The sequence below is a fragment of the Cololabis saira genome, chromosome 15, assembly GCF_033807715.1.
Source record: "Cololabis saira isolate AMF1-May2022 chromosome 15, fColSai1.1, whole genome shotgun sequence".
Taxonomy (NCBI): domain Eukaryota; kingdom Metazoa; phylum Chordata; class Actinopteri; order Beloniformes; family Belonidae; genus Cololabis; species Cololabis saira.
The window spans coordinates 37,132,183-37,144,869 of record NC_084601.1 but is presented as its reverse complement, the minus strand read 5'-3'; the positions used below and the strand labels follow the sequence as shown (position 1 = coordinate 37,144,869).

General features: G+C 38.5%; 1 non-coding gene across 1 annotated transcript; it reads left to right on the top strand.

Annotated features, from left to right (window-relative positions):
* The first annotated feature begins 11,722 nt into the window (after positions 1–11,722).
* trnag-ccc (transfer RNA glycine (anticodon CCC)) lies at positions 11,723–11,793 on the top strand. The gene has a single exon. It is a non-coding gene; the product is annotated as a tRNA-Gly (tRNA).
* Positions 11,794–12,687: the final 894 nt, after the last annotated feature.

Sequence of the window (12,687 nt, the reverse complement as noted above, 5' to 3'; positions counted from 1 at the left end):
GGACCTTCAAATTAGGAGTGGATGACCTTAGGATCTTGTAGTGAATATCTTTGGTGTCAGGAACTGGAGAGAGAGAGAGAGAAAAAGAAGCTATAACCTTTTGGATGATCTCCACCTGGGTCTCTGAAGAAGTTTCAGTTATAAGCCTCCTGCCATATTTAAGTTTCCGTTTGCACATAAAATACAGTGATTAAAGCCTTAAGGTTATGAACATAAACATCAGCATAAGAATAAGCATGATACTGTAATAACTGTCAAATGTTACATGACGGTGGAGAAGGGGATTATTCCAAGAAGGATTTGTTTCCTTGTTGGTTAAAATGATTTCTGCATTATGATTATGAAGAAAAGGAAGTGAAGATTATCTGATGGAGGAGGCGAGGGCATTGTCAAGTTCCCTCAGATTTTGTTCCGAAGGACAAGGAGTTCAACTAAATCCCCATCTTTATTTTCCAAATTTGTCTTTGTTTGTTGGCTTCTGGGTAGATCAGTTCATCGTCAGGTTTTTAGGTTGTAAACCTTCAAACACTGATATCGGAAAGGAGATTAACATCTTAACATATCGATTTACACACATTTAAAACCATCCTGTTGTCCTCGGGTCAAAATGACCCGCCACTGTGTTAAAAACCCCCAAAGAAAGATCCCCTAAACGATATTTTTTTACCTTTAAATTTTATGAATTTTCTTGATTGGCCCCAACAGTAGAAAAAAATGAAATGTTGTTTTTAGTCACATTTCCATGTAAGCTGTACAAAAAAAAAGTACAAAGGTGGTCTTCGGGTCAAAATGACCCGTAAGGCAAATAGAGTTGAAATCAAGGTCACAGAGTTATTTCCACACCACAGAATGTTACAATGTTTTAGTTGTGTCTCAGATCAATCAGTAGCAGAAGTAAACAAGACAAATCAGGTGGTCTTCTTGCAGATTGCCGTGCCTTTGATCAGTCTCAGATCAATTAGTAGTAAACGTGAACAAGACAGTAGCAGACATAAACAACACAAGACAGGTGGCGTTCTCGCAGCCTGCAGAGCTCTTTTTTGTGGATTTCAAGGGGTTATAAAGGTGCTGCAGATGACAGGACCCCGAATTCTCTCTGTGCTGACGCCATGAGTGTGCGTTATAACGCTGAAGAGGCTCTAGAGCTGATTTTTGCAGATGTCCAGCAAGACAACTCTGATTCGGAAGAGGAAATGGAGGATGTCTCAGAAGAAGAAAATGAGGAGGAATATAACCCGGAGCATGATCAGTCATCTTTAGAGGAAGAAGAAAACTCTGAAGCTGAGAGAGAGCTTCCAATCTGGGTTAAGGTGGCTGACACCACCTCCACCAAAATTAAATTTGAAACCTTTCTGTTTAGTAAAGCCTATAGTTAGTGTTTAGTAAACCTCTAGCTGGTGTTGGTAAATCTCTAGTTAGTGTAAACTCTAGTGTGTTAGAGTCGCTCCTGTAGTTTCTTGTGCTGGCCCCCCCTTTTCTTCTCTTTTTTCTCTTTTGTACATGGTGCAGCATCCTCTGCCGGTGGCGAAGAGCATCTCTGAATGCACAACACCGGATCCTGCAGCGTGGGAGTGAGGGGGGCAGGCTAACGGCCCGGGCAGGCGGGGGAGAGATTTGTCCGTCAAGACTCCTCTCCCTGGCCCTGCCCCTTCTCAACCTTTCCCCGACCCTGCACCCAACCTGGGACTGATGATTGGGCCGGAGCTTCGGGAGCTGCATGCTGGCCTGTGGTCCCCACCCCTGGTCATCCCATGCTGCTTCCACCTGCCTGCTGTGCTGCTGACGTCCCCGACCCCCAGTCTGGCCCTCGGCAGGAGGGTCCCCCCTTATGAGCCTGGTCCTGGTCCAGGTTTCTTCCCTCCTAAAGGGGAGTTTTTCCTTGCCACTGTTTGGCTTAAGGTTTTTCTCCCACTAGGGGAGTTTTTACCTGCCATTGTTTATGTAATAATTTCTCGGGGTTTATGTTCTGGGTCTCTGGAAAGCGTCTAGAGACAACTTTTGTTGTATTAGACGCTATATAAATAAAATTGAATTGAATTGAATTGAGAGACTTTCCTTTCAAAAAATGGCAAAATAACATGGTCCTCAGCAACATATAACCAACGCGGCAGGCATGCAGCACAAAACATCATAAAGATGACCCCAGGACCAACAAGGTATGCTGTTTCTCATGCCCATGACATTGTCTCTACAATTGTCTCTCTATTGTCTCTACCTGTTTATCACACCAGCAATAGAAAAAATAATCCTGGAGATGACAAATCTGGAGGGCTTTCGCAAATATGGAGACAGCTGGAAAAAGATGGATGAGACTGACCTGCAGGCCTACTTAGGGCTACTAATCTTAGCAGGTGTATACAGATCCCAAGGTGAGGCTGTTGCTAGTCTATGGCAGTGTCTCCCCCCCTGGGGTCCAGGCCCCCCCTGGGGGGGCGCCAGAGATCTCTGGGGGGGGCGCGAAACTTTGTCTGCTTTGATATTATGCAGTTGTAAAAATTATATTTGCGAATGAGTCATTCATAAGACATGGCTAAGAATAATTTATGAATGTCTTGGATATTTTTTGTGATTTTTATACACTGGTGACAAACACAGGAAATGATTTAATTCCTTATTATTATATAATTACTCAACATTTAATCTACTCCGACAGGTTGTTAAAGGAAAAATGTTAAAAAATGTTGGTCTCATATTAAAAGAAACATTTTTCAGAAATATTTTGATGTCCTTTTATGTCCTTTTGTGCATATTTTATACATTGGTGACATTGGAGAAAAACAAAGTCATATGTATACAGAGTAAACCAAAGAGAAATGTATCAAAAAAAACATAATTAATGTAAATTTTTTCAATTAAAGACTATTTTGGTGCTAGTACGTACGGGTCGCGGGGCCTGGCTGGTCTTAGACACAAGTAGGGGGGAACAAGGAAAAAAGGTTGGGAACCACTGGTCTATGGGATGCAAAGGCCAATTTTCCGAGCCACAATGCCACTCAAACTCTTTCACACCTACTCAAGACTGCAACGATTTGATGACCGTGAATCAAGACCAGCAAGACGTGTGACGGACAAACTTGCAGCCATTAGAGAGGTCTGGGACAAGTGGGTGGAGCGGCTGCCCTACCTCTACAATCCAGGGCCTGACTGACGTAACAGTGGATGAGCACATTTTTCTCCTTTTCTTAGGCTATAGAAATACAAGTGAAGAGGGAAAACTCAGGTATTCACACATATTGTGGTGAACACAGGTGTCAAGTAACGAAGTACAAATACTTTGTTACCTTACTTAAGTCGAAATTTTGGTTATCTATACTTCACTGGAGTAATTATTTTTCAGAACACTTTTTACTTTTACTCCTTACATTTTCACGCAATTATCTGTACTTTTTACTCCTTACATTTTAAAAACAGCTTTGTTACTCTATTTCATTTCGGCCTTTAAAAAAAAACTATCCAGTTAAATTGCTCCATCCGGATAGAGTGAATTTGGTTGTGGTTGTTTCAGATGTTCTTGTCCAGTTTTGTTCTTACATCCGTTCCCTCAGATTCCTGCAACTAAACTTGGATGTACATTCCAATAAAGGTTAGGATAAATGATAACATGCCTCTGAAGTTTGACTTTTTGCACCATTACAATACTTATAGGCAACTAGTCATCATATCTCCTGCTCTCTGAAACACATGTTAATGCTCAATAGTACACATATATGGTTCTTTAATATACTTGCATTATACTAAGATGCATTCATTTTCAATGGCTTTTGTCCTTAATGGCTTTTTTCTCCCTTACATTACTTTTACTTTTATACTTTAAGTAGTTTTGAAACCAGTACTTTTATACTTTTACTTGAGTAAAAAACTTGAGTTGATACTTCAACTTCTACAGGAGTATTTTTAAACTCTAGTATCTATACTTCTACCTGAGTAATGAATGTGAATACTGAAGACACCTCTGGTGGTGAAGGGCAAGGTGTTTCTTCAAGCAAATGAAATTTGGTGTTTATAATTCAATTAAGCTGCTTATATTAGAGGGTTTAGTGAGGACGGGTCATTTTGACCCGGAGGACACAGGGTGTATACAGAAAATAAGGACAACAGAGTAATTTCTATCGACCATTGGTGTCTTGGAACCAAACACAGACGAGTGGAACTTGGTCGTTCCGGGGCTGCTTCTCTCTCTGAAGTCGTTTGCTTGACTGATTGAGAACTTCAAACTTCTCTTCAGGTGTTTTCAATCAGCCAATCATCCGAAGAGCCGCCATCTTTGGTGTTTCAATCGACATGTCTCTCTGACCCAGTTTAGGTGTTTTGATGAACATAAAGGGAGATTTGATGCAACAGGCATAGGTAATAAAAACACACCCAAATACTTTACTTGGGCTGACATCTTTTTGTCTTTGGTTGTTACATCCACTTGACTTACATACTTACATATACACGTGAGCATCCCAGTCTTGTTGGCAGGTAGAGGCGGATTTGCCACCAGTGACCTTCTTCACAAAGGAGGTTCGACATGAGTCAAAATAATTATTAGGAGTGAACAAAGTCTTAGTTATGTGTAATTACAGTCAACTCTGAGTTGACTGATGTGAGCTTCCTATTTTCACGCTCAAATCATTCAAAGAGCTTAGATGGTACGATGGGTGCAGTCAATAGTTAGTCTTGCATTCCTGCATTGATGTGCGTGTAATCAACTGGTATTTGTTGACTTGTCAACGGTGCACAACAAAGAGAGTCCATAAAATACAAAAATAGACCTCAACAGATGCCCATGCTAGTGTACTGTAATGGAAGAATGGATGATGAATCCTATGACTTAAGAGAACAGCTTTACAAAAGTGAAAGAAGTTAACTAGGTCAAGTCAGATTCATTTGGATTCATTTCATTTCTGTTCCATCCAATTTTAGATCACATATGTGTTTTATAGGCAAATGGGAGATGGTGATTTTAGGTCGTCTTTTTCTCACCTTTTTTGGATTTCTCTAAACCGAAAACATGCCTGACTTCTGTTCTTTCTCTGGAACAGTTTCCTCAGTTTAAGCTGATCCTTCACATTCTCCAGCTGGGCCTGAAAATGCATCTCCATCCTTTCTTTTTATATAGGTGCTCTTCATCACTGGGTTTGCATGAACTCCTTTGAGATCCTGCTATAGGTTTTCTGCCTCTTGTTTTCTTACCAAATAATCGTTTTGTTTTTTTTTGTTGGAGATGAGCTCTTGGTATGAAACCTTGAAGTGGTCCATCTCTCGGTTTTAATGGTTCTTTGTTTCTTGTGACCTTTGTTGCAGGGAAATATTTTCCTGCACCATCGGTTGATGGAAAGCCTCCCAATCAGTTCTCAGCTTGTCCAGGAGCTGTTGGTTCTCTGAGACATCACTGCATGATTTTCTCAAGTTCTTGCTGAAATCTCTCAACTTGCTGCTTTGCTGCAAGGATGTTAATTTCATAGTTCAGATCCCTCTGAATTCTGGGCTGTTTTCAATTCTGCTTGAAGGGACTTGAGTTAGTCTTTTTCCATCTGAAGATCAGGTAAAATTTTCTCCCTGCAATTTCATTAGCTCTACCTCTTTTTGTTTGGACCGGCTCATGTACACTCCTTTCAGGGATTTAACTTTTTCTTACTGGAGTCTCTTTTCATCCAAGTCCTTGGATAGTTGGATTAGTCTGGAGTCTGTGCATTTCTGCAGATCCCCACACAGTCCTCCCATTTCAGGTCAGCCTATTTTAAGCAAGCGTCCATAATTTTGAACATTTAATCGGCAGTGGCTTTGTTATTTTCACATTTGCTTAAAAGCAAATCCCCCCTAAAGTCATCAGCCCTGATATATCTAATATACATTATCAACAAAGTCTCTGTTATTGTCAGTTGCTTCATCCACCTGCAGAACAAAATTACTTTACCATGAAAAGAAACCAATCACACTTTCGTTCCGGTGAGCAGGGCAGACATCTGGTGGTGGTGTGGTGATGAACGCCTATTCGACCGTTTACCAAAAAACGTTACCGGCCTGTGTGCCATAGTTTCTCTGATTCTTCCGGTCAGATTAACTCCAGTAACAATGGACGGTTTACTGCTGACCATAGACCACGTGCTGCCCGAATGCTGGCACCGAACCAGACGATCCGCATCGTGGATGAAAGGCCACGATCCCACCTACATCGACTCAATAGGTGTTCCCCGCGGAGTACCTGACGAGTACAAATTGGTTGACCAAGTCGCCACAGGATTTGAAAGCCTACCCTTAATCTCCGCTGTGTTTCCCATTGTACCAAATAAGAATGCGGAACGCATTAATTACATCCATTACAATGTACAACGTCTAGGAAACTATACAGCGGATGGGTTTGAGGCCGTGCATGAACAGTTGTCCACAACCTCATTGATGTCATTTCAGAATCGAATAGCATTGGACATGCTGCTGGCGGAAAAAGGCGGAGTGTGCACTCTGTTTGGTGAACAATGCTGCACTTTCATCCCGAATAATACCGCCTCGGACGGAAGCCTGACTAAGACCATTCAAGGACTTCGAGCATTAAATGCTAAAATGAAGGAACATTCAGGGGTAAATACCTCCATGTGGGAGGATTGGCTGAACGTGTTCGGACGCTACAAAACCTTAGTAGCCTCGGCGCTCACATCCATAGCGGTGTTTGTGGCTATCCTCACACTGTGTGGCTGCTGTTGCATTCCGTGTCTCCGAGCTCTCCTCAACAGGTTGATCGTGACGGCCCTTGGGCCCCAACCACCAGCATCACTACAGGAGACATACCCCGCTGGCCACGGATTCCTCGACAACGGACAACGAGGACGACAACGAAGGAGAAGAGGATGATGACACCGACGACCACCCGCATCTGCCGGACCTGTTCCCTGATCTCGGGACTCATGGAGAAGATGAACATTGAAGATCTCTGAGTGTAAATGTGCTTCCCTTTCACAAATGCTCCAGATTGTATTATTTGACAGAGGAATAGCCTTCAGTTTGTTGGCTATTGCTTCATCAACCATGGTTGAGACCATGTCAGAAGCAGACAGGTATTGATTCATCAGCAACAGTGTGCAAACCTCCCTACTACACAGAATCCAGGAAGACCCGCAACGAACCGGAGAGACTCGAGTCCCGAAGGAAGTGATGGGCACAAATGAAGTGCTGCTGTATTAAGACTGCTTATATTAAGAATCACACGCCTCACAAACGTTATCGTAGAAGTTAGCAGAGTAACCATTATAAGATTATTATAAGATCATGCAAATTATGTTCAAAAATGCTCCCTGACTCAAAATAGAGGTTTTTTTCAAGTCAGGAGACTCCGTATAATCTTAGAGGTGTCTGCAATTTACAAAAAACTAAAAAAGGTAGCCTATGAAAAGGAGACGCGTCTCCATTACTGGAGTTAAATTCTGGAATGATGCCAACATAAATTTAAAAACACGTTATTCTCTTTTGGTTTTTAAGAAAATGATTTGTAAAGCTATTTTTTGAAGCTTATAAGTGCGATTGACTATCTGTTAATGTTTCTTTGCTTTTCTGTTGTTTCTTTGCTTTTCTATTGTCTTTTTGGTTTTCTGTAGGTCGGTAGCCAAAAAAAAGAAAGTTGGTAATACAGGATAGGCTTTTATAAGCATTTTGCTTCAGCTTATGCCTTTTCAGTCATTGTTCAACACATGATTATTGTTTTTGTGTGAAATGTTAATGCTGTGCACAATGTTTTTTTGGTGTTGTTTGTTGTGTTGTCATGATTGAATAAACTTCATTCATTCATTCATTCATTCATTCAATGTCAAGTAAGGGTTAATATATTTCAATATACTGGATAAATATGTTTACTTATGGACTAATAAGTGTTCTCAACATATCATAGTGATGGACTTTTGTACTAATGCCACAGATGGCTTCACTGTCTGCAGATGTTTCCTTTAAAGACAGAAGCCTTGTTTAAAGTGGCACTGTTGTAATTATCTGGCCTGGAGCGCCATCTTGTTGGCATTTTAAGGAATTGCTTGATTTTGGATCTACCGGTGGATCCCAGTGTTTATTGTGAGGCGTGTACTAATATATTGTTTGTTTATTTGTCTTTGTATACTTCAGGTAACCACTACGACCTGGAAACACCTTCAAGACCTGAAGTAACTGCAGTCTTTCTGACATATAGAGAAATATACAGGACTGTCAGAAAATTAGAATATTGTGATAAAGTTCTTTATTTTCTGTAATGCAATTAAAAAAAACAAAAATGTCATACATTCTGGATTCATTACAAATCAACTGAAATATTGCAAGCCTTTTATTATTTTAATATTGCTGATTATGCAGAGTGTATGACATTTTTGCATTACAGAAAATAAAGGACTTTATCACAATATTCTTATTTTCTGAGACAGTCCTGTATGTTTCACACATACTTTTTAGCTGTTTACACTGAGTAGCTCTGTAGGCTGTTACAGGAGGCGAGTTGAGCATTTGCAGGTACAGATGCTCCTTTAGTGAACCGAAACTGTTTATGAAAGCTTAGAAACATTTTCCTTATGAGACCAATTGATATGGCTTTTTTGTTTTGCATGTGCAGTCTCAAAGGGCGTTGGGACCAGAAAGTGTAAGCATGTTACTATTGGCATCTCTCCACTGCCTTCATTTTCATTTTCAAGATAGATTTTAAGATTGTACTGATTGCTTTTAAGTTTTTTTTGGCACTGCTGTATTCGTTTGATCTTATTCATGTTCCTTCAATAGCTGCTCCTATTCTCTGGAGCAGAATACCGCTACAAAATAAACTACAAATGTCTTTACTCATGACATCTCTCTTGTTATTGATCTATAATTCAAACTGAACAATGACATCTGGTAAATACTTTATTACTTTGCTGTGTTCTTATGTGCATTCATTTTAATGTTGTTGATATTTGGCTGTAAAACACTGAAAATTAGTTATTTAAAAAAATGCTATTTGAATAAACTTAATTGGACTTGAAATCAAGCCAATTCTCCATTCCGATCTGTTCATGACATACAATATATGAAAATAAAATATAGAAAAGCCTTTTCATTCTAAGGTCAAAGCTAAATTGTACCTTTTTGTTAAGACTTTGCATCCTCAAGTCTGAAAAGCCAAATTTTTTTTTCAGATATTTTAATTATCAGCTACTCTAGAATTTTAAAGATGCAACTCAAAAGCTGACCACATGAATAACCTTATTTAAATCCATATGCCACATTGTTGTGATATATTTTATTGTTAAATTAAAGTTGCCAAAGAAACTGGAGTGAGAGCTGAACAAAAGATTAAACAAAAGTCCTTAAAAAAAATTGTAGAATTTACATCATTCTGCCTTTGACTCTAAGTAACATTGTCACAGATAATTCTTGTGATGACCATGTCTGCATTTTTAGACATGACGGTCCCCATCAAACTAAAAGAGATTTTAATTTCTTGTGAAAATCCTAATATCTTGAAAAATATTGTGCATATGAATGGAAAATAAAAGCAAGTCTAGCATGTTTTTTTGGACATTGAGACAGAAAAGACTAGTCTTTTACTTGCACGTTTGTGCCGGCTGTCACAGAATACCCTGGGAAATGGTGCTGCCCTTCACATACTATTGCCTTTTTGAAGTTATGTGTTTATCCACACATTGTTTTTAAAGTAACAATCACATTTATTCATCTTCAGTAGTTATCAATAATAATTATCAAATTCTTTTTCAAGTGAGTTGGTTTGCTTTGGATTTCAGCTGCTTAAATGCAAAGCCAATTAGCTTTTGTCGAAAGAGACGTGAATGAACTTAAACAGCTTGAACAAAATGATCCAGACATTTGAACAAATCATTGGCCGCACTGTGACGCATGAATGCATAATGATGGTAGCTGTCATCAGAACTTAACTCACTGATACGTGAAACTGAAACTAACTAGGCACGCAACAAAGTCCAACTCTGACGGCGTTCAATAGCGCATGAAAAGAAAAAAAGGGAAAATGAAAGAAAAAAAATCCATAACCTCAAGTTATAGTAAAACATTAAATGAAAACATCCTCAAAAGAGAAATGAGCAGAAGGAGACAAGACAACAAGGGATAGTTGGAGAGTGAGTGAAACCACCTAGACATCACAGGCAAAGCTCTTTTTGATGGTATAATATATGACACTTATTAAGGTCCATCCATACATTAGTAAGCGGTTCCCTGTTATCTTGTTATTTTCATTTCATTTTAATTTTATTCTTTATTTCATTCAAAAAATAAAACAAACAATTCAATACAAATACAAACACAAATGTTCATAAATTGTGAATGAAAAGGGAGCAGAAAGAAGAAGAATCTTTTTTCCAAGAAATAAATTCACAAATAACGTAAATTAAAATTTAAAAAAAACAACAACTAAGTAAATAAAAAACTAAAATAAAATAAATTACCGCCGACTATGGGTATTTCAATCAAACTTAACTAACATATTTCATTATATTTACTTAACATACTGGCTTTAATTGTTCTTTTGAATGTAATGTTTGATTTGGATTCTTTGTTTTCTTTATTCAGATTGTTCCATAAAAGTTCCATCAATTTAGTCCTGAATCTTGTTTTTTTTTTTTAATCTCTGTTCCTTTTAAGTTATACTTGCTTTCTCTTTTTTCAATCTTTTCTGAATGTTGATTGATAAAGTTTTTTTATGAGCTTTAAACATAATTTGCAGAATACTATAATCTAATAATTCATGAAAAGTAGAAAGTTTTGTGAAGTTAATCAAAGTTTTTGAATTAAATTGTCATTATGAACGTAACAGAATTAGGTAAGCTCAGAGAAGTTGACTGCTGCGTTTTTCACAAGTTTACCATTGTTAACAGAAGTTACAGGACAGGCCATTCCCTGATGGTATTTAGGTATTTATGGCTTTGTTAACAGCTGAGCAGTGTCTTTAGACACATCTGTGCAAAGCCTCACAGAGTTCTTGTTTGTCTAGAAGGGGCTCATTTATTGACCCTTCATGTTGTTTCAAGACTTTAAGCTGACTTAAAGGTTAGCTAGGTTTAGTTGGACCATCTGATACCACAAGACCCCCATGCAGGTTGGCCTGGTGACTTCTGGTTTGTAAATAACCCAGTGTCTTTAAAAACCATCTGTTCAAACCTCCTGTTTTAGAGGTCCTGTTTTAGTTGACCTCTTGACCCTTTGTGTTTTAAGGATGTCTGTTTGTTTCTTCATACCAAGCCTCTTTAACGGAAAAATCACATGTGTGTGACCATCTGTTTCCTGTTTCTGTCCATTGTCCATCCACTGTCTACCATTGGTTGTCTTAACATAGCCAACGCCTGTCAGTTTTTCAATAAATACCTCCTGCAAAGAAGGACCCAGCAAGCATTTCGTCGAGAGCCATAGAGAGAGAGCCGTGTTGCTCGACAGGGCTCCGACTTTGCTTCACTTCTGCGCAGAAGGCCTTAAAAATCATTCCAGAGTCTCTGGTGTCTTTTTCTAAATTATTAATGTATGTTGTGATGATTTAGGAACCTAACAGTTTTCTACTGATTATTCTTATGGATTTTTTTTTCGCAAAATGAAAAAAAAGACACAGTAGTTGTGTCAAGCACTGGTTTTATTTTAAATAAGGCAGAGGTCATCTTACTATCTTACTAGAGGCTGGCTTACGAAAAAGCTGCAACCCCACATCCCAGAATAGTGTTTAAAAGTCTAAAATCAAGCTGTTTTAACAGTAAAGGAATATGAATGTGAGGCACCGCTGGTGTAGTGGTATCATGCAAGATTCCCATTCTTGTGACCCGGGTTCGATTCCCGGGCGGTGCATGTGAATTCCCTACATTTCCTTTGGGATTGAAGTATCTGTTCATCAATTTAAGCTTTATGTGGTTGATGTGAAGACATAGAGCAGGATAATTAATTGCAGTTTTGCATTATACCCAGTACTCGAGTTGAAATAAAAACGGTCAAAATCATCCCCCCTTTCCATCCCTTATGTCATTTCATCAATGAATGTGGTTTTACTGCTATTTCAACATTTAGAGTCATCACCAGAAAAATAACACCAGAAAAATGTGACAATTTTCACCTGTTTCAGGTACATTTTCACTTGAAATAAGTAGGAAAATCTACCAGTGGGACAAGATTTATCTTCTCATTACAAGCAAAAAAATCTTGTTCCACATGCAGATTTTTCTACTTATTTCAAGTGAAAATCTACTTGAAACAGGTGAAAATTGTTGTTTTTTCCAGTGATGAGTCTTGCTTTAAGTGTAATGAGATTTTTTTTACTAAAATGAAAATACATTTTAACTAGAAATAAGACAAATATTCTTGTTAAGATTTTGAGTTTTTGCAGTGATCCATTTTACTTATCCTGTGAAGGACAGAGTCATATTGATAAGTTCAGAAAACTGTTTTTTATTGTTGTGTTTAGATGTATTTGATGTAAGCCCAGTGGATATTTAAAGCTTACAGAAGGCTGCATTTAACTGCTGCTATGTCATTCCTGCAGTATTTCTGCAGGTGTTTTGGTCACTGCTATTATTTGTAATATATTATATTATTTGTAATCCGCACAAATTATCTGTCCCCATATGATTAAATCCACCATCCCCCCTGATTTTTTTTTACAACTCGAGTACTGATTATACCTGAACTCATAGCAGCAGTTTACATACTATGTTGCAGCATGAGGTATTAGTCTGGGTGAAATTCATC